We start from the raw sequence: 16,871 nt of genomic DNA, 5'->3' as shown, positions 1-16,871 counted from the left end.
TTGATATAAATTTGAAAACACTTTTAGCTCCAGTAAAAATAAAGAGTGATTTTTTTTTTTATCAGATCAATCAAAATTATTCGGAGTTTTAAGACACGAAAATAAAAATTCAGAAATACAGTAACATTTTACTTGCAAAAACTATTAAATAAAACTATTTTACTTGCTTTTCTTGAAACAAATGTCACTAATTTAAAAAACATTTTTAAATCTAAAGATTCACCTGCTAAATTTAGCATGCACATAAAATGCTTTCTACCTATACAAATTAATGAAGAATGTAAATTTGATATTCTAATAACAAAGCGAGTTGATAATTCCCCCCCCCTCTTCAAAGCAGCAATTTTAAAACGAAAATCCTTGCATAGAAAATATAAGCACCCTTGGAGAAAAATAAGTTTTGAGTGCATTTAAAATGATTTGGCTTTAGTTAAAAAGGTCATTGTACATATGTATTGAAATAAACCAAAATAAGAAATACTATCATAAATTATTGTTAAAACTGGCTTTTTAGACATCCCCACCCTCACATTTGTTGCCTTTTATTTTAAAGCAAATCTTTTTGAAACATTCTACCACAAACAGGAATACATTCTAGTGGATTTAATTTAAATACACACTAAAAAGTTTTTTTGTTTTTTTTTAAGTAAGCTGCTTTGGGGGAGGGGGGGGGAATCAAAGTTAAAATTATTATTTGAATTATTCGGACTACTGTTCTTATCTTCCATCGTTATTCACAACGTTTCAGTTGATGTAACCTCTGACCTTCTTCAGGTACATCTTGTTGCACTTGGGCATCTTTTAGGACTTTAAACCAAATCCTTTAATCCACGGACTAGCTTGTTCTCGTTCCATCATGCAGAAGTCAATTCGTAATTACGAGAACTGAACATCCGACCACCAGGTTACTTAAAATTGATTATTAGCATTTATATCTGTTGCACCACGGGTCATTACGGACTCCTCAGTTCAAGACACGTTTGAAAAGTGATGTTACAGCGGACAAAATGTTGAGAATAACCTTAAAGACAAGAACAGTAGGCCAAGTAATCAAAATCCTCATCTCAAAAATCCTTTAAAAAAATTTGTTTTAGTTATCCATTTATTGATTGAATACTTTGTATATATAACCTTTAGTGCATAATATTTATTAACAGTGAAATATGCCTCTATTATTTGTTTATAGTTAAATATGCCTCTATTTGTTTATGGTTAAAACTAGTGGGGATACCCGGCATTGCCCGAGTGTGGTGAGGTGGGGGGGGGGGGGTAAATCAAAACAAAATGGAAAACAAAGAATAAGTGGACATAATCCCTGGTTAAATATAACTTTTTTGTTTTTAATCAGAAAAAAAAAAAAAATAGCAAATGTGATGCAAAATAAATAAGTGAACAAAAAAAGAAATGGCATAAATAACTGTTTAAATGTTAAAACTTCTTTTAAAAAAAAAAAAAGAAAGAAAGAAAAATCGGAACAAAAAGAAAAGCAGCAAACGTGATGGAAAAACTGGAAAAAAATGAACGAAAAAAAAATGGCATAACCCCGTTTCAATATTAAAACTTTAAAAATTGAAAACAAAAATTTATCTGATATCTTGGTTCGAACATGCAATCTTAAGATAACGCTGCCACTATAACAACTGGTCTATGATCGCATGAGGAAAGTTAAGTCGTTTTTTTTTTTTTATATTTAAACTAATTCAAGAAAAATCTTTTGCCACAAGCGTGTTTGGCTAAATTTTCAAAGGAACAATCAATAAATGAATAAATTTTTGTTACCCGCTCCCTGTAGGAAAGTGCCCAGTTCAGGGGTGAAGGAATTAATGTTTTTTGGCCAATTTTTTGATATTTGTCGTACGAAGGGTTGAGCTTCAAAATGATACTGATCGTGAAAATCCATCGCTTATGTTGAAAGTTTTAGGCAAACATACAAACACACATTTAAACAGACAGGTGAGATTTCTATTATAGATGAAACTAATGTCATTTAAATGCACTTCCAAAACTTTAAGTCATTAAAAAAAAAAATTGCAATTAGTAACAATTGCATTATTATTGGCTGGGAATTTAAAAAAAAAAAAAAAAAAAATCAATTAAAATGCTTTCAAAATCATTTTAGTATACACTTTCCTTTTATCAAACTTGGTTGAGGGTAAAATTGTTTGCTAATATGAGTAAAGTTTTGACAATGGGGGGACGAGGGTGCAGATTGCAATTTGAGACAGCAAGGATGGTAGTGTATTTTTATCAATTTATTGCTAAAATCATTTTTTGAGGATGCCATGTGCTATTAGATGTTGTAAATCGAGCTGTGAGGAGGAGGAGGACAAGTGACCCGTAATATATTTTCCCATTAGACATTTGAAGACATATGGTATCACTAGTTTTTAGTTTTACGTATTAAGTTAGCGGTTTTGGATTTTTTAATAAATCAAAGCCTTACTCATTCAAGCCAACATTATGTATACAGGGTGTCCAAAAGGTCACTGAAGGATTTTGAACTTAAATAGATTCATTTTTGAGGATATCTTTCTGTAATTTTAATACAATATTACTGGACGAATGCTAAATATGATCAGATGCTTCTGAGACAAGAAAACACCCAGGTTGTTTTAATGAACGTAATCCAAATATTATATTAATTCAGGAGTGCTTCAGAGATCAATCTTTATTCCGAATATCCATAAATGACCTCCTGAATGAAATTGTGTTAGAAACGGGTATATTTGCTGATGTAGTCGAATGGGGCGTAAATGCATGATAACATTTAATGCTACTAAGATTAAGCTTCTTTCTTTTAATAATTATAAGAATCCTTCTCAAGCATGGATTGTCATGACTATTCACATCCTATCTGAGAGTTCATTTAAATTTCTCAGCTTAACATTTACAGCTAACATTAATTAGAACAAATACATTGAGGACATTGCCAAAGCTGCTGCAAAGAAGGTGAGCATCCTCTACAATGCTAAGAGATTACCAATACCAGAGAGTATCTTGTATCTCTACATAGCCACCATTCGCCCATGCATGGAGTATCTAACATTAGTTTCTCTCTCTTAGACAAAGTAAAAAGTCTGCAATATAATAGGTCACACGCTATCAACTAAGTTTCAATCCATCCCATCGTTACAACGTTGGATCCCTGTAGTTGTTTTACAAGTACTTTAATGAAATGTGCTCTGATGAACTCAGAACACTTGTGCCCTTTAGACGTACATACTCCCAAACTAATTGTTATATCGTGGGATGCGTTAGATCAATATAGCATAAAATATCTTACCACAGGGAGTCCAGCCTTCACGTTGGGTATGTAACAGCTTATAAGGAAAGAGACGCAACACGAACAAATAAGGAAACCTTTCAGTGTTACATAACAATATACGTTTTATTAAGAGACATACACACACACACAGACACATAACTACAATCCAAACATAATAGACGAAAGTTAGAAGTCCAAATATGATAAATGGATGAACGGCAATGATGTCCATCTCGCCATTTTCAAATCCACTCTGGTTTCCCTACACTGCCCACTTCCGGTCATTCATCTCGCGAGAAATTCAAGTTTAGGACTATGGACAAAGGGAGGTGACTTTGCCCAAAGTATAGAGTTACTCCCCTTTGCATTATATTTTTGTTTGATCTCAACACTAATCAAACAGAAAAATCACACCCCTTCATTGTAGAGGTCCTCAGATGCCAGAAAGCTCTCTACTGTTAATATTTTTTTCCTCAGACTTCTAGACTTAGGAATTTCCTCCAAAATTCCCCGTTTCCCAAACTGCAGTAATATGCAAAAATTTAAACGCTATGTGAACAGTCATTTCGCTCAACTACTTACATATTAATAGTTCCCTGTAAACATGATCTCAAGTAGTAGTGCCTTATGTCCAAATGACAATATACCTTGTTAGGGGTTTGAATTCATTGACTAAAGATGTATAATGGTGACAAATTTCATCCATTTTTGCGCAGTGTACAAAGCCATAAGGTTTGTAAGTGATCAATGTTTGAAAAAGTGACCTGTCATTAGCGTCCTGGTCTTTAGTGTAACTTTTCATTGCCCAAGAATTAGATGTTATCGAAACATAAAAAAAAATACCAACGTAAATCTAATGAAAATTTGAAGCTCCCTAACGCTTTCAATATGTTTTTAAATCATTTTCAGAGGAACCGATAACAAAAATATAAATTTATAAAAAGGCAAGAACGTAAAAGAAAAGTGACGGTGACAGTGAATAAAACTGAATCACGATGTTGAGCACTGGCACAGACCTACTGCTACGGATCTCTCCCTGCTTTTGACTGTAACTTACTGAGCTGCATGTAAATTTACACACAGGATTTCACATGATACAAAGGGGGGCAGCTTAAGATAAAGAAGAGGGGAATCGCTATTCAATCACCTAGAACAGAACTAGTATTTAACGCAATCAATTTTAGTACGAGCTATAATAAGTTGCATGATCCACTTTTACTCCACGCATTCTAATAAGATCCAAATTATTTTACCGTATTTCGATGATTTCAGAATTGAAAACACTAGGAACCTTAAAATTTTCATGAATTTTTGTGAGTATTCTCTCTTTACACTGGTACACAAATGAATAGCTACACCTTAAGTGTTCTTTGAAAACCTAGGACACTAATGACTTAGATCGTTTGAAAATACTAATGGCTGATCATAGAAAATGCTGATTCAGCAAAATTTCAACTTTTGCTATCTTGAAATTGGATAAGATAGCTTTTTATTTTATTTCTGAATTAAGAAAGAAATAGCTTATATAAATATATGGGTAGTAAACAACAAATTTGTTTTCTCTGATGAATTTTGAAGTTTTCTCCACACACACACAAGGGGCTGCGCTCTTCCCTCACTGGAAAGTTCAGCTCAATTTCAACCTCTTTTAGTCGCATCTCTGAGTAATAAAAGGAGTTGATTTTCGTGTATCTCCTGATGTTTTTATTTTTTAAATTGGTCAAAGTTCAATGAAATCTTGACGATGTTCGTTTTAAAAAAAATCTTTTTTTAAATAAATAAAAAAAAATATGAAGCAGATTTTTAGGTCATTAGGGCAAGAGCATATTCTTTTCCTTGTTTTCTCAGGTATATATCCATTGATATCTTATGTTTTTATATATAGAGTGATGTGGTTCTTGGTTGATTGTGTCTACCTGTATCGGATATATACTAGAGTCAAAACAATGAAAAGAATATGCTGTTGTCATAAGCTTATTAAGATTATCAGACATTGTTTGTTGTCAGATGCCAAGTTTGTCAGATATTGTTTTTGTTGTGTAAGCGGTCACCATGGGTCGGTTGAGCAGGCTTCTCCAACTGAATTTCCTGCGTTTCGTATAGACTCCACTTAGGCATTTCAGTTTGAAGCTGTAGTTGATATCAGGTCCAGCCATTCGCGGTTTCAGCAGCACACTCCATAGAGGCGAGAACACAGAATCAGATCGGCATCTTGCTTTACCGTGCCAAGCCAGATTTTCAACTGACCACTACATCGTTTCTGCAATGGGGCTGAGTTGATGGTGGCATGGATGAGGTCATCTGGTTGCCGGTGAAGAGTAACCAAACCATCGAAGACATTTCGAAAGAAGGGTTTGTTTGAGGGATGGTATCTAGCAACGCGAACAGATGGTGGCATTTGTCAGATATGTTGCTATTTAGAAATTTACTTTGAAAGTGTGACCAATTTAATTAAACAACTAGTGAAAGACACTTTTTTTTTTTGGTCAGCATCTGTTCTGTTGAAATGCCAAGAGTTGAGAATTTTGACTTAGTGATTCAAGAGTTCTGATAAAAACTGTATCTATGGAAAATTATCCTTTTAAGGTATTGCATTCACACAAATATCCATTTGAAGATCACGAGAAAGGTATGCATAATACTTTTAAGCATAATTCATTGATACGTGCAAGGCCCAGTTCAAACTTTAATGAATAATTGAAGGAGGCATCAGTTTACAAGGAAATGGGGATAGTTATAGAAATAGTAATATACAAATTAGTTATTTATAAACATGGACATTCTTAACATACTACAACCAAAAATATGCTTTGCCAGTGTTCTCACATGCTGTTCATCTAAATATGTATTACTAAAATATTCGCTTAAAAATCATAGACTTGTCAGTAATTTAATTTTTCATATATAAATTATAATTTCTGATTTCAAAAAATTATTTTTAATATAAAAAAGAAAACATTGGCTTTTATTATAATGAAGGATTTTTTTTCCAAATTAATCTTATAGGCATATAAATCTGAGGTGATTGACTTGCTGTCACACTTCCTTTCACCACTTGAAATGGTTTCATCCAGGAACGGGCACATGTTTTACATGAAGAGATAGAAGTACACAGTGGTCTTTATTATTGAGTGGAGAATGTTCATTCAATCTGCTTGTTTAGCAATCCAAATGTAATTGACAAACTGAAATAGGCTTCTAGAGAAACATGCAAGCATGTTAAAAAGAAATATTTTCTTTAAATATGGAGCTGTCTATTATAAAAAAGAAATTAAACTGATCTTTGTACAACTAACCTGAAGTTAATATATTAAGAAAAACAAAAATTAAATTGTCAAAGAAAAAGACTTTCCATCCATCCAGCCGAGATTGAACTCACTAAACGAGTTTGTAGTGTAATTCAACTCTTGTTGGTAGCTGAATACATGATGCTTTGCCAGGGCTATCAAGGGTATTTTTTTATCATGACGCCATCACTAGATGGGGTGCCTACCACCGTTTAAGAGAGCCCCATCTATCCTCAAGAGAAAGATAGACCGTGCCAGTTTCTCAACCTGATGTTTTACCTTGTGGTACATACAACGCCTCGCCTTCCCAAATGTTCACTCATCTGGTACTGGCCAAGCTGAACGTTGCTTAACTTCGGTGATCTGGTGAGAACCGGTGTGCCAACATGATTGTGCCAACATGATTGTGGCGTATATAAAGGCTTAATAGACTTTACTCATCAAAAATCAGTCTAATTGAGATGACACTCAACCTCAATTTAAATAGGAAAGCTGCATTTACACAAAATATTGAAAACAATGGCTAAGTCAGAGTTAGAAATTTTTGCAAGAATTAGATTTTATTTAATCAAATTTTGAAAAATTTATATTTTCTTTTTTTATACATGAATTTCACATTCATATCAAAGTACTTTTCATAAAAAAAAAAAAAAATCAGTTAGAAATTTTTTCAGGAATTAGATTTTATTTAATCAAATTTTGAAAAATGTAGACAGAGTACCTTTTTCTTTTTTTTTTTTTTTTTTAAATACCTAAACAACAAAAAATAAATTTCAAATTCATATCAAAGTACTTTTTCATCAATAAAAAAGACCTGACAAGGAGAAAAAAAATCTCAAATGAATATTAAATAATTCATAGGAATCTGAAACTAAAAACACAGAAGAAATATGAATAAGCCAATAGTTTTCGTTTAAGAAAGCAAAAAACAACATGTACTCTACCAGATCCACTTTTAAATGCCAACTAGCAAAAGGATATATAAATAAAAGTTACGCAATATATTATACTCCTCCCATAACCTACTTATACACATCTTGACTGGGCATTGTATTTATTTTCCAACACAGCTGAAATTTCTTCTCTAGATTTGACGGTTGAAAGGTAAACACACCCACACATATGGCTAGCAGTTTTTCTGAGGCTTAAAAATTTTAAATAATGTAGAAAACTTGACATAATTTATTATAATAAAAATTAATAAATATAATTTATTATAATAAAATGTATTTAAGTTTACATTTGCATAATTAGAGTTTTGTTTTTAACATTAAAAATCAACCAGACTTTAGGAAACATATGTACATGCACGTGCAACAGTAAACTGTAGTTTTCCATTGCACGTGTGCGCACATGCGTCTCCAAAATTTCTGCCAATTTTAAAACTTGTTAGGAAATTGTGAATTTTAAATAATTTATAAAAAAATTATTTTAACTTAAATTTTTTTTTTTTTTCTTACGTTAAATGTGACAATTTTTGAAAACCAATAAAATATTTTGTACTGATATTCACATGCTTATTACTCAGGGCATTCAAAAATAAAATTTGACATAACGTGAGTGCACAGTAAACGAGGCATATAAAAGAAAAAAGAATGACCAAGTCCATCATTTGCACCACCTCCCCATTTATCCCCAAAAGTCCCCAAGGCCTTAACATATTTAAATTTGAGTTCAGCACCTTGCAAAACTGCTAAATAGACATACAAAAATAATTTTGGACAACTATGGTAAAATAGTCCCAAAAATGGAGTGTTTTTATTAGCCCTAAAAGAGCCCTTGGGGCGCACCCAAATGTTATCGCGAAGTATAGACAAACAAAATTATATAGAAATTAGTTACAACTTTTCAGAAAGTTTTATAAAAATCCAAGTCATTTTTTTTAAAATAAACACAAAAGTGTCAAATTCAGCCATCTTAACCCGAAAGCAACCCGAAAAATCTGTTTTGTTATTTTTATCATATCATGTTTAATGTCTGTGCAAAATTTCAAAAATTCCATGGTGTAGTTATTGAGAAAAGTGCGTACAGACAAACAGACGAGAGTGAATTTACAGGTCCACCCTCCTGTTGGGAACCAACAAAAAAAAAAAAAAAAAAAGTGTGGGTGATCTGAGCTTCAAATTTTATATAAATTTCAATTTGGAAATACCAATTATTAAGTAACAAAGCTATATATATATTTTCCTCAAATCAGTACGTATATAACAAACTAAAAATGAATATCATTTGTAATATGTTGAAATACATACAATACAAATTGATACTATCCAAGAAGTGGTGCTATCGAAATAATGGTAGCTCTCAAGAAATCACTGCTGAGAATGCGACAGAAGAATAGAGTTAAAGTGTTTGTTACTGCTTTTGTGAGAATATGTCTTTTCGTGAGAGACTGCTAGAATGAATGTAATATTTTGTAAAAGAATGAAGTGTAGTGCCAGTTTTGTGAAACACGGTTTAGGAAATTCTGTTTGAGAAGTGTTCATTTATTTTTCCTATTGGAACTGTAGATGGAGAGGGGGGGGAAAAAAATCAACTTTAATACATATATATATATATATATAATATATAAGATGTTATCTACAGGCAGGTTTCGCAATATCATGGTTCTTCAGTATGGCTAGATTTGGAAATTTGGAACCTTATCAACGAAGGACTTGCAACTGTGATTAGCAATAGAAAACAACTACACACCGACAGTAAGCGAGATTATAGCAATTATGTTTATTTTAAGGACGACGGAAGTACATTCGCAAGAGCACTTATCTAGAAAACTAAAGCAATCTTCTTTTTTATAAAAATGTCCCCCAAATGTCTTTTTGCTTTAAATTCCATCTTTATTTTTATCAACATTTCATATGTTTTAAGCAGGTGTTTGTCTTTGCATGCAAATCATCACTCAGATATGTTCCGACATTTGCCATGCACTTCACAAATGGCCATCAAACATACTGCAGACGCTTTTAATTAATTGTGAACATCTTAGCATATCTATCTTATCTTTCAATTCTTCAGTTGATGAAACCGATTTTTCAGTCAATGTTGCAACCATCTATTGAAGAATTAGTTATATTCGGTATCTTTAGTCTTGCAGGCAGTTTGCAGGATTTTGAAACCAGAGATCAAACTAATCTCTTAGAAACAACTTTAATTTGAAATTTTGAATAAAACAGACAAAATTTTCTGATGTTGGATATTTTACTCCTGAAATCAAGAGGAAAAATAAATAAATAAATAAATAAATGTAATGATAAAATATTTGCATATGCACATATTCAAATAGTTTCAAGTGCATTTTTGTCTGTTCATTCAAAATGAAAGTGTCCACTAAAATAGAAAAATACATATACAAGTAATGGAACACTCCAGTTATTTCTGCTACAAAGTAAATTGTGCACACACACACACGCACACATCTGGTCCTAAAAGTTAATGATACTAAAAAAATTAAACTATGTAAAAATATTGCATTGAAATTATAAAATGTCCCCCAAATGTCTCCAGAGAAGATCAAACTAATCTCTTAGAAACAACTTTAATTTGAAATTTTGAATAAAAAAGACAAAATTTTCTGATGTTGAATATTTTACTCCTGAAATCAAGAGGAAAAATAAATAAATAAATAAATGTAATGATAAAATATTTGCATATGCACATATTCAAATAGTTTCAAGTGCAGTTATTTCTGCTACAAAGTAAATTGTGCACATGCACGCACATACACATCTGGTCCTAAAAGTTAATGATACTAAAAAAATTAAACTATGTAAAAAATATTGCAATGAAATTATAATACAAATATAATTTATATCAAGTGTGGGTTACCAGAGCAGGTCTTCATGAAAATACAACACTTACACTTGCAAATGACATGCAAGTTCAAGTAGTTTCACATTATTTTAGTGGAAACAAACCGAGCATGTGGAGTCCCCTGCCACCAGTGAAGAATTTACTTTCACCATGACTAGTGTTTGTGCAAAATAAAAAAATACTAAGTAAAATAAAATTCAAGGCGTGGTTATAGAGAAAAGTGGGGGAAAAAAACACGAATGGGAGTGATTTACCAGGTCCAATCCCTCCTTTGTCAGGGGATCAAAAAAAATTTAAAAAAAAAAAAAAAACGAAGTTGTGTTATATATATATATATATATAGCCCTATATATCTATCCTCACAGATATAGAAAACGTACATAGTCATTTAAAAAAAAAAAATTTTTTTTAAAAAGTGAAATTTGACCGGTGATATTACAAACATGCATGCATAACGTAATAGATATTGGCATAACTGGTATATATTCATATTTTTTGTGTAACACTCACAATTCTCATTGATTTAAAAGAGGAGAGTGAGTACAGACAGAGCATAAGTGGGATTGGATTGATGGTTTGCAGGGATTGAACGAATCCTAGTAAAATTTAGATAAAAAAAATACTTTATTGTAAATAAATCAAGGCGATAATGATAATGTGCCTAGAAGACATGCAGCTGGGATGTACGACTATGGTCAAGCATCTTGAAACATTAAAATATTTAAATTACTAAAAAGATTCTTAATGAACTTGTTGGTAATATCCAGTAATTAGTTTTATACCAATAAAAGTGCCACATGGTAATCAGAAGGGACTTCTTTGCATAAATATACAAAGAACAGGACCGTCACTAAATTCCTTACAAATTAGAAATATTTTAGATATTGTAGAAAGAGTTAATTTGTTTAGAATAATTCATTAAAAGAATTGAAGTAATCGTTTAATCAGAAGACAAAATTTGACATTTTACAAAATTAACTACATTTGAAAATCTATACTCAAATTTGTTTTGTGTGTATTGATATTCATATTAAAAACCTTTCTTTCTATTTAAAAAGAAAATACAACTTTGTTATATATGGGTCGTGGAATTTCATTCATTTGCAAAAGATCTAATTTGCATATTCTTTTAAACCTTCATTTTTATAAATTCCCTATTAGTTTTTTCCATTTTCTTATGGGATGATCATTTTTAGTTAAATATTACGTGTAATTATATTCATGCAGATATTCTACATGATTTATACTTGCGTAATATTTGCGTAAGGTTATAGTAAACAAAACTTTATATATATTTACACATACATACATGCATATATAAGTTTGTTTAAAAAATGTTGCCTACCAAACTCCGGTCAGTTTTTGGTTTACAGACATGAAACTTCATGTATAGAGTATTCGAATCCATATATATATATATATATATATATATAAATATATATATCATATATATATGAAACTTTATATCTGGGTTTTAACTGGGAAAAACCGGTGCAAAAGTGTGAAAATTAAATTAAAAAAGAAAAGAAAAAGTGAAATTTGACCCGTGACATTTGAACGGCGGCATTACGAATATGCATGCATAACGTAATAGATATTGGTTCATGTTTTAATTTTTAGCCTTGCAGCAAAAATGTCTTCATAAGTCAGGCATTAACGTCAAAGGAAAAGTAAATTGTAAGCTAAAGCTTTCGGTTCTCAGTGGTGACACACAAGTCATTTTTTTTTTTAATCATTACTATATATTGGGTCAAATATAATAATGAATATGAAATCTGCATTAATCAAAATATATTTAAGCATATTTTATTATTATTTATAATTGATAATTGTAATTCATTCATTTTTTTGGAAATAAAAAAATCTAAGTAAATGTATTTTTAACAGATTTGTATTAGTGAAAATAAAGAATTTTTGTCATTTTTACTTTCATTTTATTGAATACTGCAATCTGCAGGATGCTTTTTTTTGAAAAAAAAAAAAAAAGGAAAAAACAGATAAAAAAAAACACCCATTTCCTAAGAAATATTGAGTTAACGTTGGCAGACAAAGCAATTACTCGAGCTAGTAATAAGCAATTAATAACTGCATTTGAATCGCTCTATTTTACTTGAATGTTGACTCATTCAAGTGTGCAATACATAAAATGCAAAACGTTCTATTTAACTTTTAAAGTGATTACTTTTAAGTAATCACTTTTTTTTTCTCGCCTGTTGTGTTAGCTGGATAACCCTTCCCCAATAGATGAAGTCATTTGCATGTTACCAAATTTTTTTTTTATTGATCTCCTTGTTTCGCAAAACAATTGGCATCCTTTGAAACTTGTAACATCACATTCCTTAAATCCAGTGCCAACTAGAAAAGCAATGCAAGATTGGCAGAGAAAGATGGATGTTATTTCAGCATTCTTGTTTGTTTGTTTTTTTTAGTTTTTCTATGCCAGTTGTATTACCAAATATAGCTAAGGGGGGGGTGATATCCTCATAGATATAGAAAACATACATACTGCCATTTTCACATGCACAGAATCTTCCAAAACAAGCTAAAGTTGCTTTGAATATTTAACGTTACATTTTTTCAGACTTTTTGTATGAAACAATTACAATAACAATAATAGTATTATCCATCATGGATACTTCAGTTATACTAGCATGGCAAGCTCGCAACATGTACAAGAGAAAAGAGTTAAAGTGCGTCTTAACATCTTTTTAACCAAAGTATCATTTGTTTCTTCATGAGGGCAAAGTTAAACACAAGATTTTTTTGTGGAGATTATCTAGCACGCCATAAAGGGACACTTTGGATGGAACAAAAATTTAAATTCTTATAGTCAAGAATTTCCCCTCCAACAAAATATATTTTGAAAAAATTATGAAAATTATACAAAAGTTATAATTAAATTAGGCCAAATGCTCGTGAGAAGAATCTATGACCATCCTTGTCACTGTAATTTATGAGTAGACTAGTTAACCACCTATTTAAAAAAAAAAAAAAAAAAAGGAAGGGGCTCAAGCAAATCTAACCATATAGAAAATTATTGCCATTCTTTCTGGTAGTTGGTTCAAAACCACTGAAATTCAGTCATTTGGATTTTCTTTCTTTTGTTTTCTATTTGAGAGTAAAATACTTTAACGTTATCAGTATTTGTGCACTGCAACACACGTGGAAGGCATGAGAGTCATATGCCAAGACTTTAAAACTTTACAATCATAAATTAACCCATCACATTGATTTGTGATTAAATCCAAATAGTAGCATGCAACATACAGTGTGACCAAGTTATGAAAAATCCAAGCCCACTTTTCATAATTTGAGTCACTTGGAAAAAGACAATACTAATACTTCAGTCAGTTGCAATTGATTGGAGCTAATGTTTGCTTGAATATATACATAGAAATTCCATTCTTAGTGCTACAGGCAAACGAGTTCCCAGACAAGGAGGAAACTTGTATTTATAATAGTATTATAAAGATAAGAGAATTATAATTAGGCTGTCAAATTTAAATGTGTAACGCTAAGTTCCATCAATTATGTCTTAACACTTAACAACCTTCAATAAAACAACCTCCACCCTGGAGGAAACAATAAAACAATACCTACTTTAATTGATAAAAAGTACTGAATAAATGGTTAAAAAATGAGAAAAACTTTAGTTGATATTACAGTTATGTCATAAACATGTTTCCTATTAAAAATGGTTGACATGTTTTTCAGCATAAAATCACTTTACTTTTTTTTTTTTTTTTGAAAGTCAATTTTCATCCACTAAATCAAAATTTCAGAAGCAATTCAATATTTACTCAAGTAAACATCAGCATCAGTTAACTGAAGTATTAGTATTTTTTTTTTTTTTGGAGAGACGGTGACAATTTTTAAGTGACTTTCCTATTTAGGATAGGAGCAAAGTCTTTTCTCTCTTCTGTTAGTGAAAGAGATATCCTTCTAAAATGATGCACTTTTAATTTTTATTCCAATACAAAGTGCTTTCTTTTCATTTTTTTTTGTTTTGTCCACTGAACTTTTCACACACTAAAAACCTTGAGTCTCAGTGGGAAAGTAAATAGAGACTAATTATAAATCTTGCAGGAAAATTTGGAAGCAGCTTTTGTTTTAGGTGTATGCTTACTGTAATTTTTTATGCCATCGAATGCACATATGCTTATCCATAGACATACTATACGCAGAGATTATGGATTAGATAGAAAGAAACCGCAATTTTGCTGAGGTGTCAGAAGTATTAATTGCACCATGCTTAAGTAAAAAAAAAAAAAGTACAAATTATTATATAACAAAAGAATTCTTAAGATGTGATCAACAATAAAAATATTTCCAACTTAAGCTGAATCAATAAAGAGTCTCTTTCGAGAGATGATTGCGCGCACACACACACACGTAAAAATATAAAAAGCATAATTAGTTTTTGAAAATTAAAAGAATTCAAAATATAGATGGTTCTATCCATTTACTGAAACTTTAGTTATTTAATGTCAGACTTCCACGCATGAAACTATTTAGATATACATAAGATCTGTTGGAATCCCTAAGGAAGCAGGTGACTGTCTCATATCCGGTAAGATGCACCATCCCCAGTTAGAACTAAATATATAAAAATTAAAATAACACAACTTTCAGAATTATCAATTCACATTTGCAAGGGGTTGGCAATGAACAAATTGCATTCACTCTAGGTGAAAAGTTGTCTCTCCTGTCTAAAACTCAGCCACTAACAAAGACACATTTACAAATTATGATTTAGTATGACTACATGTGTAAAAAAAAAAAAAATACTGAAATATTCAATCATGGGGTGGGGTCATCAATAATCTAAGTGTGTTGGATTAAAAGAAAATATATTTTTTCAATTCATAAAAATAGTTTTAAGGATAGTCCTTATTTCCGTGCAATACTGGGGGGGGGGTTATGATTTTTTTTTTTTTTTTTTACCTATAGGTGGGAGGAATTGTAAACACAAACCAACACTAGGATAGGTTTGAGGATTTGAACTCTCCCAGATTTTAGTTCAATTATGTTCTTCCCCTCAGAGCGGAAGTAATTTTATCCAACTAGTGACATCATAGTTTTAAGTACGCACTCAAATTAAAATTTAGACATTTTAAATTGTCATGCAAAAATGACTCAGATTTCTTTCTCCTAAAATAGTAAAGCTTAAAACCTAAAAAAAATTTGCCGACGGCAAATCAAAGTAAATTATAAACACAAGTATTTCCTTCTTATCTAAATCCCTACAAGCTCATCCTCTTTCTCACGGGTTAAGGTAAAAACAAGGTCAAAGTTGTGAGGGGTTGGATAAATATCACATGAAACAGAAACAAGTTGTAGCAAGAAAAAAAAAAAAAAAAAAATGTTCACTTGAAGCATTTCATGTACATTAGAAATTATTATCAAAGATTTTACCTTAAAAACAATTCTAATCTTATCAAGAATAAAATCCTCACTAGTAGAAGAATTGTTGTAGAGGTCAGGTTGGTGCAAGGTTTAATTGTTACGAAAACCAAGAAAACACAAAACTATCCAAATTTCCTAAATTAAACCAGAACTATGTAAGCACAGATACGGATTAAAAAAAAAAAAAGACAATTTTTAATTCGCTCTGGAATTAGTCTTTATTATCAAAACATTATTGCTTGTATAGATATAAATTAATAACTCAATTATATTAAATGTGCATTACAAAAGTTTGTTTAAAATGTATTTATCCTATTTGTTGATGCTGCTTTATTTATATTTGGTTTTGGCTAGCTTTTGACAAAAAATCTTAGCAAATCAGATTTTTTAATTTTTTACATAAACCAACCTTTCTGGTTTGGACTGATTTATAATTTAAAAGAAAAATCTATTTTGATTTCTATTGTGCTATGAATAATTAGAGATTCCAGGTGTTAACTGTTGAAATGAATATATATAATACCATAGTACCATTAACGTATGCACGCGTGTCAGTTTCCAGATTATAACTTATTCGATCGGGAGATACTATTTATTAAAAAGGAGGATAGGTGATCACATTACGAATATTCAATTAGTATACCGAGACACTAATTTGATGTTCGTATCCTCCTTTCTAATAAATAGGATCTCTCGATCACCAAAGACGCAATGTAAAATAAAAAATTTTTTTAAAAGATACAGTTTTTGGGCCACACATAAAACTAAAATATGTCTTCTTGATAGAAGACAAGGGTAGCATCTTGTCTATAGATGATATTGATTTTGCTGAGTTTCCATTCATGTCGGGCGTCTATACAATGGAAATGTCACAAACCTCTATAAGGATACTGAAGATAAATCGTAATAAACAAATATATTCTGACACTACATTAACCAGATTACTAAGATAAATACCTTTACAGTTTTAACGAAAGGGTCTCCATTCAAGCTGAACATCCACAGTATGCCCAGCAGCAATATATTACATATTAAAGATGCCGCTGTGGAATTTCCACAGGTCCCATTAGTTTTATATAAATATTCAGATTTATGCTTCTGCA

At 31.0% G+C, this 16,871-nt stretch overlaps 1 protein-coding gene across 2 annotated transcripts in view; it reads right to left on the bottom strand.

Moving 5' to 3' along the window:
- Window positions 1-16,871, bottom strand: part of LOC145285843 (wee1-like protein kinase 2) — a 52,818-nt gene that overhangs the window by 22,337 nt on the left and 13,610 nt on the right. The gene's annotated exons all lie outside the window — the stretch shown is intronic.

Source organism: Euprymna scolopes, chromosome 10, assembly GCF_053919585.1.
Source record: "Euprymna scolopes isolate OS-2025 chromosome 10, ASM5391958v1, whole genome shotgun sequence".
Classification (NCBI taxonomy): Eukaryota; Metazoa; Mollusca; class Cephalopoda; order Sepiida; family Sepiolidae; genus Euprymna; species Euprymna scolopes.
This window is presented reverse-complemented; position numbering and strand designations above follow the sequence as displayed.